Source organism: Gopherus evgoodei, chromosome 10 (assembly GCF_007399415.2).
Source record: "Gopherus evgoodei ecotype Sinaloan lineage chromosome 10, rGopEvg1_v1.p, whole genome shotgun sequence".
Lineage (NCBI taxonomy): Eukaryota > Metazoa > Chordata > Testudines > Testudinidae > Gopherus > Gopherus evgoodei.
In genome coordinates, this window is record NC_044331.1 from 50,577,988 (window position 1) to 50,592,016 (window position 14,029).

Below are 14,029 nucleotides of genomic sequence, written 5' to 3' on the forward strand. Positions count from 1 at the left end.
GCCCCCTGAATCTTGGCGCCCTAGGCAACCGCCTAGGGTTGCCTAATGGAAGCGCCAGCCCTGTATGGATACCTCACTGATTCCATTTCCACTGCACAGAATGCAGGGAAATGAGACAGCTTGCATGGCCACCCACCCAAACAGGAGTCAGAAATGTGGGAAACCACAACCATGGGGATGGTTAAGCAGATGCAGGAGGTCAGTGCTGGTGCAACTGATCCTGCAGCTTTATTCAGTTGTTTTGATACAGATCTATGAGGAGTTCCTGCTCCACTCAGCCTCTTGCTCACCTTCCCTTCCCAGTCCCTCACCTAGGGCCTTGCACTGCCAGACTCCACTGCTGGGCTCTCTACCTCCAGCTCTTGTCCCCCTGGAGTCTGACTTTTAACAAGTATTGCAAAAGCTACAGTCACAACATAATGCAACTCCACAGTGGGGCCCCACACCAGCCGCACTGCCCCTGGTGCAGCTCGGAGCCAGCCACATTATGGGCAGTAAGTGGCCTTTATCACTCTCTGGTCCTAAGGACCAGCTTAGAGCAGCCTCAGGACTGCTCTAAATTGCACCAGCTGCAAAGAGCTGTTCTGCTAACCTAGGACAGCCAAAGTGCAGCAGCACTCCTAGCCACTACCCATTTCTCCTGGGCTACAGATGGGGGCCACTGGAGCTGACACATGAGCTGCATGCAATCTGGAGATTTCCTATGCCAGGTGAATCCCCCAGACAGCTGGCTAAACCAAATTTAATGTTGTGGCACAAATTTGCCTTAGCATGCCAGGATCAGGCCCTTTTTCTTAAATTAACCGTAACCCATTCATCCCATTCCTTTGCTCCCATCTTCACTCCTGCATTTGCCTAATTCCAACTGGAAGCTCTTAGGCGCAGGGGCTGTGCCTTTCTGTTTCTGCAAAGTGCTTTGTAAATGGCTGGCACTTTTCAGAGACAAGCAGCCTGATTGGCCACTGCCCTGCATAATAGGCAGCAATTTACATGGGTGCAAAGGAGGTGTGACAGCAGACTCAGGGTGTACCATGCTGCACGAATGTGAAGGACTGCACAGGGAGTGGGGCAGTGATCTCCAACAGAGACCTAGCCACCTCACTGGCGGCTCCACCTAGGGGATTTATGAAATGGAAGCAAAACTAATTGTTTATTCCAGCTTTATGTAAAACAGAGAGAACAGACGTGCTGTGTGTGAGCTCAGCCCACTCGGGATCAGAAGCTTCTCTTAGATGATCAATTATATCACATCCACTTAGAACCATACAGAGGGTTCTCTCAGCTCATCCCCAGCTCCCTCACAGCAGTGGGAAGCACATCTCTTCGGGACAAACAATCCATCACTCACTCCAGTCTCTCAGGAAGAGCGATCAACAGCCTCTATTGATTTTAATACCTTTGCATTTGCTGCACTTCACAGGGATCAAAAATTAGAAAATTGTCACTTGCAGCCAACCCAGCCTTTTCCTTTAGCTGCAATGTTACCAATTCAAATGGGTTAATAGTCAGCAATTTACACTCATTAACCTTTACAATGCCCCCTGGAGATAAATACTATCCCCATTTATAGATGGGAAAACAGAGGCACACAGAAGGGTGGGGACTTGCCTAGGGTCACGCAGCAAGTCAGGGGCAGAGCTGGGAAAAGAACTCAAATTGTCTGACTTTCCGCTCAACTTTGGTTCCATGCTAAAACCACTAGGCCACTGGTTCTCAACCAGGGCTCCGGGGCTGTGTGGGGAGCCACGAGCAGGTTTCAGGGGTCTGTCAAGCATGGCTGGTGTTAGACTTGCTAGTGCCCAGGGCAGAAAGCTAAAGCCCTGCTGTAATCCCACCACCTGGGCCTAAAGCCAAAGCCTGAGCAACTTAGCTTCACAATGCCCCCTGTGGCATGGGACCCCAGGCAATTGCCCTCCTTACTACACCCTAATGCCAGCCCTGGCTTTTATATGCAGAAAAACAGCTGGGCCATGGAGTGTCTAAGCAGGTGTGACCAACCTGTGGCTCCAGAGCCACATGCGGCTCTTCAGAAATTAATACGAGGCTCCTTGTATAGGCACCGACTCTGGGGCTGGAGCTACAGGAGCCAGCTTTCCAGTGTGCCGGGGGGTGCTCACTGCTCAACCCCTGGCTCTGCCACAGGCCCTGCCCCGACTCCACCCCTTCCCGCCCCCTCCCCTCAGCCTGCTGTGCCCTCGCTCCTCCCCCTCCCCCTCTGAGCCTCCTGCATGCCAAGGAACAGCGGATCAGGAGGTGCAGGGAGGCAGGGAGAGGCGCTGATCAGCAGAGCTGTCGGGAGGCGGGAGGCACTGGGAGCGAGGAGCTGAAGGGGAGCTGCTGATGTATTACTATGGCTCTTTGGCAATGTACATTGGTAAATTCTGGCTCCTTCTCATGCTCAGGTTGGCCACCCTTGTTCTATACCATTGGGTGGGGGAGCCTCAGAAAGAAAAAGGTTGAGAACCCCTGCACCAGGCCACGCTACTGCTCCTGTTTGCATGGGTGAGGGTTCCAGAGCTGGAAGCTCCTGGGGGCTCTCACTGTGCATTTGTACAGCGCCTGGCGCAGCGGGGTCCCGATCTCAGTTGGATGCTGCTGTAACAAAGGATCAGAGTGATAATCGCTTGTGGGAGATGGACAGGGATCCATTGGCGGTTCTTACCCAATACATGAGGCAAACTGGTTTGTTTGGCCTGAGGCTTCCTCCAGCAGACTGTTCTCTTGCTGCCAACTGCTCGCGCTCAGGCGGGGTGTGAGACTGTACAGCATCTGACACGGCAATTGGCAGCACCTTCCATCATGCCTCCAACTTTGCCAGGCTCCCACGTGCCGCCTCGTCCCAGCCTCCAGTGTGGAACGTGCTTCCTACGTCCCAGTCACCACTTCACCCAAGGTCACTAAAAGCAAGAGAGGAAAACTCGTTAGTTGCTTACAGCTAACACAGCCCATTAAGCAAACCCAGAGCAGACACACAGGGCCAGGCAGGGAGTCTGAAAGGGGAGTGGTGAGCTGACAGCTGTGCAGGCCTGGGCGGGAGGTAGACGGAGTCATCCCAAGCTCCCACCCCAGTAATATCAGGAGTTCAAGCCCTTTTCTCTTCCCTCTTTGATGCCTGCTTTCCCTGTGCAATTCCTCTCCCCCATCCACATGACCCAGGCCAGCCCTACACTCTGGCATCAGCTCCTTGGCTGGGGCTGACAAGGGCAGAACCAACTTCCCTGCCCCTGCCATCCCTCAGCTATTCCCCTTTCCTTCCTCTCTCCCTCACCCGCAGCTGGGCTCTCCCCACCCCTCAGCCCCATGTCATTTCTGCTGCTTTTCTCTCATCTCTTTGACAAAGAGGTGCCCAGCCCCGGCCACAGCATTCCCAGTGCAGCCCCACCAGAGTCATGGAGGGGCAGGGGGACTCTCTCCCCTTGCTCTGGGATGAGATGGCTCTGCATACACCCTCCCCAGATCTCAGCAGCCCTTTGTGCCTGCCGGACCTTTCAGCACCTGTTGAAACCAAGCTCTCCCTGTTGCCTCTCCACTCTCTGCTGTGTGGGAAGCAGGTGTATTAAGGGCCACATGGATCAGGAGCTCACCAGCACTCAAAGGAGAGCCAGTGGGACCATGCTGGAGCTGCAGACTGCTGTGTCTAGGGTTTATATCCTCTGGGCTTATCTGGGGAGGAGGAGCTACAGGGTTTTACAAAATTGCTGAGGTCACAGCTCAGAGCACCCAAGATCCCAATGCCGGGGGTGAAGAAGGGTGCAGGGAATGCTGAGATCTCAGCCCACAGAGCTCCCACCTTCTCACCAATAACTCATTCCCTGCATGCCATTTCCATAGTGGTGGCACCTCCCTAGCACCCACCAGCCAGCCAGCTCAGAGCACTACGCCTGTGCCTAGCTGTGGAAATCCAGTATGAGCCACCTGCTGCAAAGGGGAGGTACCACTCACCCCCAGAGGCTCCTCGCATCAAGTCTGCAGTTTGCTGAGGTAAAACACCCAGGCCTTAATGCTGGAAGCCACAGGGCCCCATGGTGGCTGTGGGATATGCAGAGAAGGCTCCTTTGAAGCAGGAAGTGGGAGCAACCTCTGGCTCCTGGCCTCACAAAAGGCCCTTGAGGAGGAAGAGCCAAGGGGGCACACGGCCACATAAGGGCTCCCTCTCCTCTGGCCAGGGCTCAGGGAGCAAGTCCCTGGCTCTACAGACCATGGATCCAAGCTGGGTCTTACTGTCCAGCCTCATTAAGGGATGCCAGCCAGAGTATTCCTCTTCAACCCACTCCTTGCCCCTGGGGAGAGCAGACATAGACTCATAGACTCATAGACTCATAGGTCAGAAGGGACCAATCTGATCATCTAGTCTGACCTCCTGCACAAGGCAGGCCACAGAACCCCACCCATCCAATTTTATAACAACCCCTATCCCAGGACCGAGTTATTGAAATCCTCAAAATTGGTTTGAAGACCTCAAGCTGCAGAGAAACCACCAGCAAGCGACCCGTGCCCCACGCTGCAGGGGAAGGCAAAAAACCTCCAGGGCCCCTGCCAATCCGCCCTGGAGGAAAATTCCTTCCCGACCCCAAATATGGTGATCAGCTAAACCCTGAGCATGTGGGCAAGAGTCACCAGCCAGCACCCAAGAAGGAATTCTCTGCAGTAACTCAGTTCCCATTCCATCCAACATCTCCCCGCAGACCATTGAGCAGACCTATCTGGTGGTAATCCAAGATCAATTGCCCAAATTAACGATCCTATCATAACATCCCCTCCATATACTTATCAAGCATTGTCTTAAAGCCAGGAAAGTCTTTTGCCCCCACTACTTCCCTCGGAAGGCTGTTCCAGAACTTCACTCCCCTAATGGTTAGAAACCTTCGTCTAATTTCAAGTCTAAACTTCCTAATATCCAGTTTATACCCATTCGTCCTCGTGCCTACATTAGTACTAAACTTAAATAATTCCTCTCCCTCCCTAACGTTAACCCCCCTGATATATTTATATAGAGCAAGCATATCCCCCCGCAGCCTTCTTTTGGCCAGGCTAAACAAGCCAAGCTCTTTGAGTCTCCTTTCATAAGGCAGTTTTTCCATTCCTCGGATCATCCTTGTAGCCCGTCTCTGAACCTGTTCCAGTTTGAATTCATCCTTCTTGAACATGGAACACCAGAACTGCACACAGTATTCCAGATGTGGTCTCACCAACGCCTTGTATAACGGTACTAACACCTCCTTATCCATGCAGGATATACCCCGCCTGATGCATCCCAAAATCGCATTTGCTTTTTTAACAGCCGTATCACATTGGCGACTCATTGTCATCCTGCTATCAACCAGTACCCCAAGGTCCTTCTCCTCCTCCGTCGCTTCCAACTGATGCGCCCCCAACGTATATCCAAAATTCTTATTATTAATTCCTAAATGCATAACCTTGCACTTTTCACTATTGTATTTCATCCTATTTCTATTACTCCAGTTTACAAGGTGGTTCAGATCTTCCTGAATAGTATCCCTGTCCTTCTCCGTGTTAGCAATACCCCCCAGCTTCGTGTCATCCGCAAACTTTATTAGCACATTCCCGCTCTTTGTGCCAAGGTCAGTAATAAAAAGGTTAAATAAGATCGGTCCCAAAACCGATCCTTGAGGGACTCCACTAGTGACCTCCTTCCAGCCTGACAATTCACCTTTCAATACGACCCTCTGGAGTCTCCCCTTTAACCAGTTCCTTATCCACCTTACAACTTTCATATTCATTCCCATCTTTTCCAATTTGACTAACAGTTCCCCGTGCGGAACCGTGTCGAACGCCTTACTGAAATCTAGGTAAATTATATCCACCGCATTTCCTTTATTTAAGTAATCCGTCACCTTCTCAAAGAAGGAGATCAGATTGGTTTGACACGATCTACCTTTACTAAATCCGTGTTGCAATTCGTCCCAATTACCATTGACCTCTATGTCCTTAACTACTTTCTCCCTTAAAATTTTTTCCAAGACCTTGCATACTACAGACATCAAGCTAACAGGCCTATAATTACCCGGATCACTTTTATTCCCTTTCTTAAAAATAGGAACGACATTAGCAATCCTCCAGTCATACGGCACAAGCCCCGAGTTTACCGATTGCTTAAAAATTCTCGCTAACGGGCTCGCAATTTCACGCGCCAGTTCCTTTAATATCCTCGGATGGAGATTGTCCGGGCCCTCCGACTTCGTCCCATCGAGCTGTTCAAGTACGGCCTCTACCTCAGTTGCGGTAATATCCACTTCCATATCCACATTCCCGTTTATCATCCCTCCATCATCGCAAGGTTCCACACTAGTCTTATTAAAAACTGAAGCAAAGTACTTGTTTAGATGTTGGGCCATGCCTAGGTTATCCTTAACCTCCATTCCATCCTCAGTGTATAGCGGCCCCACTTCTTCTTTCTTTGTTTTCTTCTTATTTATGTGGCTGTAGAACCTTTTACTATTGGTTTTGATTCCCTTTGCAAGGTCCAGCTCAATGCGGCTTTTAGCCTTCCTCACTTTATCCCTACATGTTCTGACCTCACCAAGGTAGCTTTCCTTACTGATCCTGCCTTTCTTCCACTCCCTGTAAGCTTTCTGCTTTTGTCTAATCCCCTCTCTGAGTTGCTTGCTCATCCAGTTTGGCCTACAACTCTTGCCCATGGTTTTTTTCCCCTTTCTCGGGATGCAGGCTTCCGACAGTCTCCGCAGCTGCGACTTAAAGTAATCCCAGGCCTCCTCCGCATTTAAATCCACTAATTCCTCAGTCCAATCCACTTCCCTAACTAATTTCCTTAACTCTTTAAAATTAGCCCTTGAGAAGTCAAAAACCCTAATCCCAGATCCACATTTGTGTATCCTTCCATCTAGTTTGAACTGAATCAGCTCATGATCACTCAAACCAAGGTTGTCCCCTACCACCATTTCTTCTACGAGGTCCTCACTGCTCACCAACACCAAATCTAAAATGGCATCTCCTCTCGTAGGTATTTCAACTACTTGATGAAGAAATCCATCCGCTATCACATCCAGAAAAATCTGACCCCTATTATTCTTGCAAGTACTCGTCCTCCAGTCTATATCCGGGAAGTTGAAGTCCCCCATAATCACATATTTCCCCTTTGTGTTTACTTCATTAAAGACATTAAAGAGGTCTCTATCCATATCCCAATCAGATCCCGGCGGTCTGTAGCACACGCCAAGCACTATCTCAGGGGAAGCTCTAGTTGCTTTTTTACCCAGTGTGATTTTCGCCCAGACAGACTCTGTCTTATCCATTCCATCGCTTCTTATTTCGCTACAGTTAATTTGGGAGGAACTCACCAACTGAGCAAAGCCCGGAAAACTGAGTTTGCAAAGTGCATAGGAGCTCCCCAGACCTCAGACAAGATCCAACAACCCACTGCTGGTGGGGAGAGCCCTACCTTATAGGAAGCAGGAGATGGGAAGGCAGCGCAGCCCTGTATAAATGCTCCTGGCCTGCCCAGCCTTGCAATGGTGGGAGTGTGTCAGTTAGACAGGCATCTGGATGATTGTTGCTGTTAGTGTGGCCCCTGTGTTTGACTTAGAGCCAGCTGCTGTAGCTGGGCAGGTCTGGGTTTGCTGAGCCTTTGGGGAGGGCAGTGGATCAGTAGCCAGGTCTCCACCATGCTCCACTCCATAGCCGCCTCAGCAAAAGACAGCCATGGAGAGGGTGGTTCCCAGTCTGTGTGTATCAATGGGATGGGGGGGAGGGAGCAGCCATGCCAGTCAGGGCCCTTCCCAGTTTCCCACCCAGCACTAGGGGTCCCTGGCCCCAGGAAAGGGAGGGATAAGGAGATTGGCTGCAATGCACAGGGAACATGGCCGGGGATCCTGGACCCAGTGCAGGGACATGCCCTAGAGGGAGCTCTGCAAACTCTCATTCCTTCCACTTCACCAATTTCCTAGTGAATTTGCTGCACCGCCTGCCCTCCCATCCTGCTGCAGCTGGGTGCCTTTGAGTCTCCACTGCCAGGAGCCCTCCCCCCACTCCCTGGCTGCACCACTGAGTGCCCCAGAGTCAGGGCTGGAAAGAGGGGGCCACCCAAACCAGGCTCACCTGCTGCCTGGAGGTGTGTGGAACGGGAGGGAAGTGAGCTGAGGGGGGCTGGAGGGGACACGCCACTCCTCGGTACAGGATGAGCACTGAGCCTGGCTCCTTGCAGGGATGCTGAGTCGGCCCCAGCTGGGCCGGTGTGGCTCTGAAAGCGAGAGAAGGATGCTCGTTAGTCAGTTCCATCCCCGCTTGGGGCTGACATGGCTTCGTGGGCCCAGCTGCGTTTGACTTGGGATCGTGCCAACTCCACAGGCGCTGCTCAACCGCTGCCAAGGGAGGCAAAGGCACTGTGTGCTGCACAGTGCGAGTGTGGCATACAGCCCGGGCCAGCTGCAGGAGCAGCACACTTGCCTGCAGAAGCCAGAAAGCACCTCACAGTAAGAAGCCACGACTGCAGCCATCACCCCCCAGGTGCCACGCTGTCCTACCCCCAGCTCATGTCTGCATGGGAGATGCTCTACAACTCTCCTCTGACTCGGAGGGTGCTGGGCTGGCAAGGAAAGGCTTTGCCCAGCTGATGAATTGTGGTAGCGTTACCAATGCCAAACATTACAAAATCTCATGATAGGCCCCGAAAATCATGAGATTTTTAAAATTGCAGGATTAAGGCCCTACCAAATTTACAGCCATGAAAAACGCATCACAGACTGTTAAATCTGGTCTCCTGTATGCTTTTACCTACACTATACAGATTTAAAAGGGGGAGACCAGCGTTTCTCAAATTGGGGGTCCTGACCCAAAAGAGAGTTGCAGGGGGGTTGCAAGGTTATTTTAGGGGTTGCACAGTATTGCCACCCTTATTTCTGCGCTGCTGCCTTCAGAGCTGGGCACCCAGATGGCAGCTACCGCTCTCCAGCTTCCCAGCTCAGAAGGCAGCACCACCACCTGCAGCAGCACAGAAGCAAGGGTAGCAGTACTGCAATCCTTTGCACCTCCCACCCCACCCCCAACTCCTTTTTGGGTCAGGATTCCTGTAATTACAACACTGACATTTCAGATTTAAATAGCTAAAATCATGAAATTTACGATTTTTAAAATCCTATGACTGTGAAATTGACCAAAATGGACCATGAATTTGGTAGGGTCCTACACATGATTTTTAACCAAACAAACCCTTTTGGGAGGTGTTTATTTGCTTGCTGGGTTTTAGGCTTTGGAGTCACATTTTCACATGTCTCTCTGCAAGCAGGAGGGCTAGAAACTCAGGGCTAGATGCTCAAAGGTATGTAGGCACCTAACTCCATCAAATTCATGGGATTTAGGCACCTAAATATTGTTTGGGCCTTTCTTGTTTAAAAGCTGACAGTCTCCCATAATCCTATGACTCCAGGAAAACACCAAAGATCTTGAAAGTCTTGCTAAAATAGCAAAAGTTGGAACTGTCATGTGCAGTGACTGTTGTGTCTTCTACTCTTTACACAACAAATGTAAGATGGACAGTCCCAGGGGCATGGTGGGCGTCAGGGAACCGTGCTTACTGAACATACACATCATGCAAGGCCGAGCTGGCTCACCTCTGGTGTTTTCAAAAACATAGAAGACTAGTATAATGTTTCACTCCATATTCTTTATGAAAATATGTTTAAGATATGAATATGACATAACTGAGATGTACTTTATACAAGATGGGTCTTGTAAGTGTAAGCAAAGTCAGGATAAGCGCTACCCTGACATCTGGTGGTGAATTGTAGGGAATGTGGAAAGAATTCCAAGAATTTCAAAGAATGGGGAAAGATTTGCATTGGCATCCACCCTCCACTTAGCATAAGCCCACAGCAGGCTGGGATGGTTATTTTAACAGCTCTGGGATCCCCAATTTCTTTGTTATTCGGGCAGAAAAAAAAAGTTTGTCACCCTGATTGTGTGAATGGGGAGCTGTGGGACTGCTTTGTGACAGAGATGACTCAATGTCAGTTGGGTGGTACTTGCTAAACATGGGACATGGTTCCAAAACCCCATGAAGGGAGAGAGGTTGGGGACTGGTGTGTGCATCTAATGGTATGGGCCCCTTGTGAGGGCCTGGAACACCAATTGCACATTCTCCTCTCTCCACTGTAGAATGTCAGAGTTGATTTTTTATTCCCTTAAGAAATCCAGATACAGGTTACTGAGCTGAACTCACTTTTGGCTAATGGTGTACTAGCACTGGGGCTCCCCTACTATGAGCTGAAATCATTAAAGAGATGAGAGCTTTAAGTACTGTGCTAACTAGTGAGGGAGCCTGAAGCTATACTGTGGAACAGAGCAGCTGGGGGAGTGGAGCAGTTTGTGGGGATGGCTGGAGCGGATCATGGGACAGCTGGTGGAGCAGAGCGGCTAGCAGAGTGGAGTAGCTGTGGGATGGGTGAAGCAGCCCACAGAGTGAGCGGAGCCGAGCAGTTTGCAGGGACAACTGGAGCAGCTCACGGGACAGCTGGTGGAGCAGAGCAGCTGGTGGAGTGGAGCAGTTTGTGAGGAAGGCTGGAGGAGCAGAGTGGAGTGGCTGGTAAAGCAGAGCAGTTTGTGGAGAAGGTGGGAGCAGAACCCACGGAGAGCCAGAGCAGTTGGCCCGGAACCACATAAGGTGCCCCTTTCTACTCAGGCTGGGAGGAGGGACCTCTGCAGATAGACTCTTGAACTTTGGGGCTGCACTGACCCAGGACAGAGACTTTTGGATTGTGGGACTTTTGGGACTCTGGGTGATTTGGGGGTTGCTGGACTCAAGAGCCCAGGAAAGAGGACACAGCCCAATTTCCTGGGTGGGTCTTTGCTCATGGTTTGGTCTATGAACTCTAGTTGAGGTGTTTTCCCAATTTACTGTTTGTTGTTTATCTCATGTATTAAACTTTTTCTGCTACACCGAGACTCTGTGCTTGTGAGAGGGGAAGCATTGCCTCTTTGAGGCGCCTAGGAGTGTGTGTAAGATTTTCTCAAGTCAATGGGTGGGGGCTCGAGCTGGTTTGGCATTGGATTATTGAAATGGAACCCCTGGATACTGAACCCAGCCCTTGTTGCTGGCAACTCAGAGGGGCAGAAGGGTTACATTTTGGGGGGCTCGTCCGGGATCCCTTGGTCAGTACCCCTCGCAAGCACCTGTTGAGTGTCCCACTGTACTGGGAAATAATTGTGTTTATATTTTGAGGAAATTACTGTTTGTATAATGGCTAATATGTCGGGTTTGTTGAGCCCTAGTCCTGCAGCCTCTAGCTCAGGGGCGGCAGATGCAGCCTATGATTGGGCAAAAGCACTGGGGCATATATTGGAAAAGATTGTGTTGGCCTATGCTACGTCAAACTCTTGTCATAAGTTAAGGTTATTTGCTGGGGAAGAGGAGTTTGAACCCTGGTTGGAGCATACCACTGAAATGCTGCGGGAGTGGGCTATACCCGATGTAGAAAAGTGAAGATGTCTAATAGAGAGCCTTAGTGGCTCAGCATTAGACGTAATTCGCACCCTAAAGCTCATTGACCCTGGGGTCAGTGTGAAGGACTGCCTAGAGGCCCTTGATAATACCTTTGGGAGTGTAGAGGGCCCTGAGGACAGTTACTGTAAATTCCTTAATTCCCGACAGCAAAGGGGTGAGAAAATTTCAGTCTGTATACAGAGGCTGGAGAGACTGCTTCAGAGAGCTGTTATGAGGGGAGCTGTGACTGCTGAGCAGATGGATCAGACCAGACTGGCTCAGGTTGTAAGAGGGACTCAGTATCAGAACCCGATCCAACTTCACCTCCGACTAAGAGAACGGCAGGAACATCCCCCAAGTTACTCCCAGCTGATAAAGGAGGTCAGGGAAGAGGAAGAAAGGCAGGTGGCCAGCGAGTATTGGGAAGCCCAAACATTGGAACCTGCCAGCACAACACCACCGCCAATGGCCAGCGTACTGATGGTGAGCACCACAGAGGAACTTGCCCAACAAATGCAGGTCCTGACGGAACGGATAGCTGAGCTGCAAAGCATCATTGACCGAGATAAGATTTCCAGGAATAAGGAGCCTCAGACTGTGACGAGGGAGAAGTCAGTATCTAGAGTCACCGTCCCACCTCGCCGAAGGGGGAAAGGACAATTCTTTTGCTACCGGTGTGGTCAGGATGGGCACAGTGCTGCTAACTGCCATAAGGAAGAGAACCCCTCCTTAGTGTATGAAAAGCTGAGGATCAGTTGGGAGAGATCCAGTAGCTGCCAGGAGATCTGGGGACGGAGACCACCTAGGCCTACAGGATTTGAAGATTCCCCCAGAAGAGACCGTCCAGCTGGGATCCCTGCAGGACTGATAGGGCCTCGAGCAGAGGTCATGGTGAGGATTGAAGGGGTGGAGTGTAAAGCCGTGCTTGACACTGGATCTCAAGTGACTATTATATTTCAGTCATTCTACCAACAGATGCTTAGGGACCTGCCTATACAGCCACTGACTGGCATTGGTCTGTGTGGCCTCAGCATGGATGAATACCCCTATCAAGGGTATGTCATAGTGCACCTGGAATTCCCAGAGGAGATTGCTGGGGTAAAGCAAGAGGTAGACACAGCTGCCTTAATATCACCTGACCCTAAAGGGACCTCTGATGTGTCGGTGCTGATAGGGATCAACTCCAGTCTCTTCAAGGTGCTCGCGGATTACTGCAGACGACGCGCTGGAGATCAGTACCTGAGTACCCTGATGATCCATACGCTTTGTGCTGAAGCCTATAGGAAGATTGAGAGTGCCAAGAAGGAGACATCTGAGCTACCGATTGGGGCACTGAAGTACATGGGCACAACCCCCTTAGTAGTGCCTGCAAGGACGGAGCAAGGGTTACTTGTCATGAGTACCAGACTGAAAGGCAATAAAGGGGCATTAGCAATGATAGAGCAGCCGGCTGAAGGAGAGCTCCCGGAAGGAGTGCTGGTCCCCAGTGGGGTCATAACCCTACCGGCTGAAGCCCAGGAAAAGGTGACTATACTGATTGCTAATGAAACAAATAGAGATGTTGTTGTGAGGCAAGGACAAAAGATAGCAGACCTCTTTGAGCCTGAATCAATTGTAAAACCCCAGTGTGAGACTCAAGTGCCGACAATAGACCCAGCAAAGTTTGACTTTGGAGATTCACCATTGTCTGAGGAGTGGAAAGTTCGCCTGAGGAGGAAACTTTGTGAAAGATCCAAGGTGTTCTCATTGCATGACTGGGATGTGGGATGTGCAAAAGGAGTAGAGCACAACATCAGACTACATGACTCTCGACCTTTCAGAGATACATCTAGGAGGCTTGCTCTCTCCGAGATGGAAGATGTGCAACAACATCTTCAAGAGCTGGCTGCAAATGGCATCATTACAGAGTCCCGCAGCTCATACGCCTCACCCATTGTGGTGGTCCGTAAAAAGAATGGGAAATTCGGATGTGTATTGACTACCGCACCCTAAACCGCTGTACTGTGGTTGACCAGTACACAATGCCTCGAGTCCAAGATGCCTTAGACTGTTTGCTGGGAAGCCAGTGGTTCTCTGTGTTGGATCTTCGGAGTGGATACTACCAGATCCCTCTGGGTGAAGAAGATAAGGAGAAGACAGCTTTCATCTGCCCATTAGGGTTTTATCAGTTTGAACGTATGCCCCAAGGGATTTCTGGAGCACCTGCCACATTTCAGCGTCTTATGGAGAAAGTTGTGGGAGACATGAATTTACTGCAGGTGTTAGTTTATTTGGATGACCTGATTGTGTTTGGAAGAACTTTGGAGGAGCATGAAGAAAGACTTCTTAAAGTGCTTGATAGGTTGGAGGATTATGGTTTGAAGCTTTCAATTGACAAATGCCAGTTCTGCAGGACCTCCGTGAAGTATGTGGGTCACATCGTGTCCCAAGAGGGTGTGAGTACTGATCCTGATAAAATAGAAGCACTCACTACATGGCCATGTCCAAGCAACTACAGAGAACTCAAGACCCTCCTTGGGTTTAGTGGCTACTACCGCAGATTTGTGAAAAACTATGCTACAATTGTAAAACCCC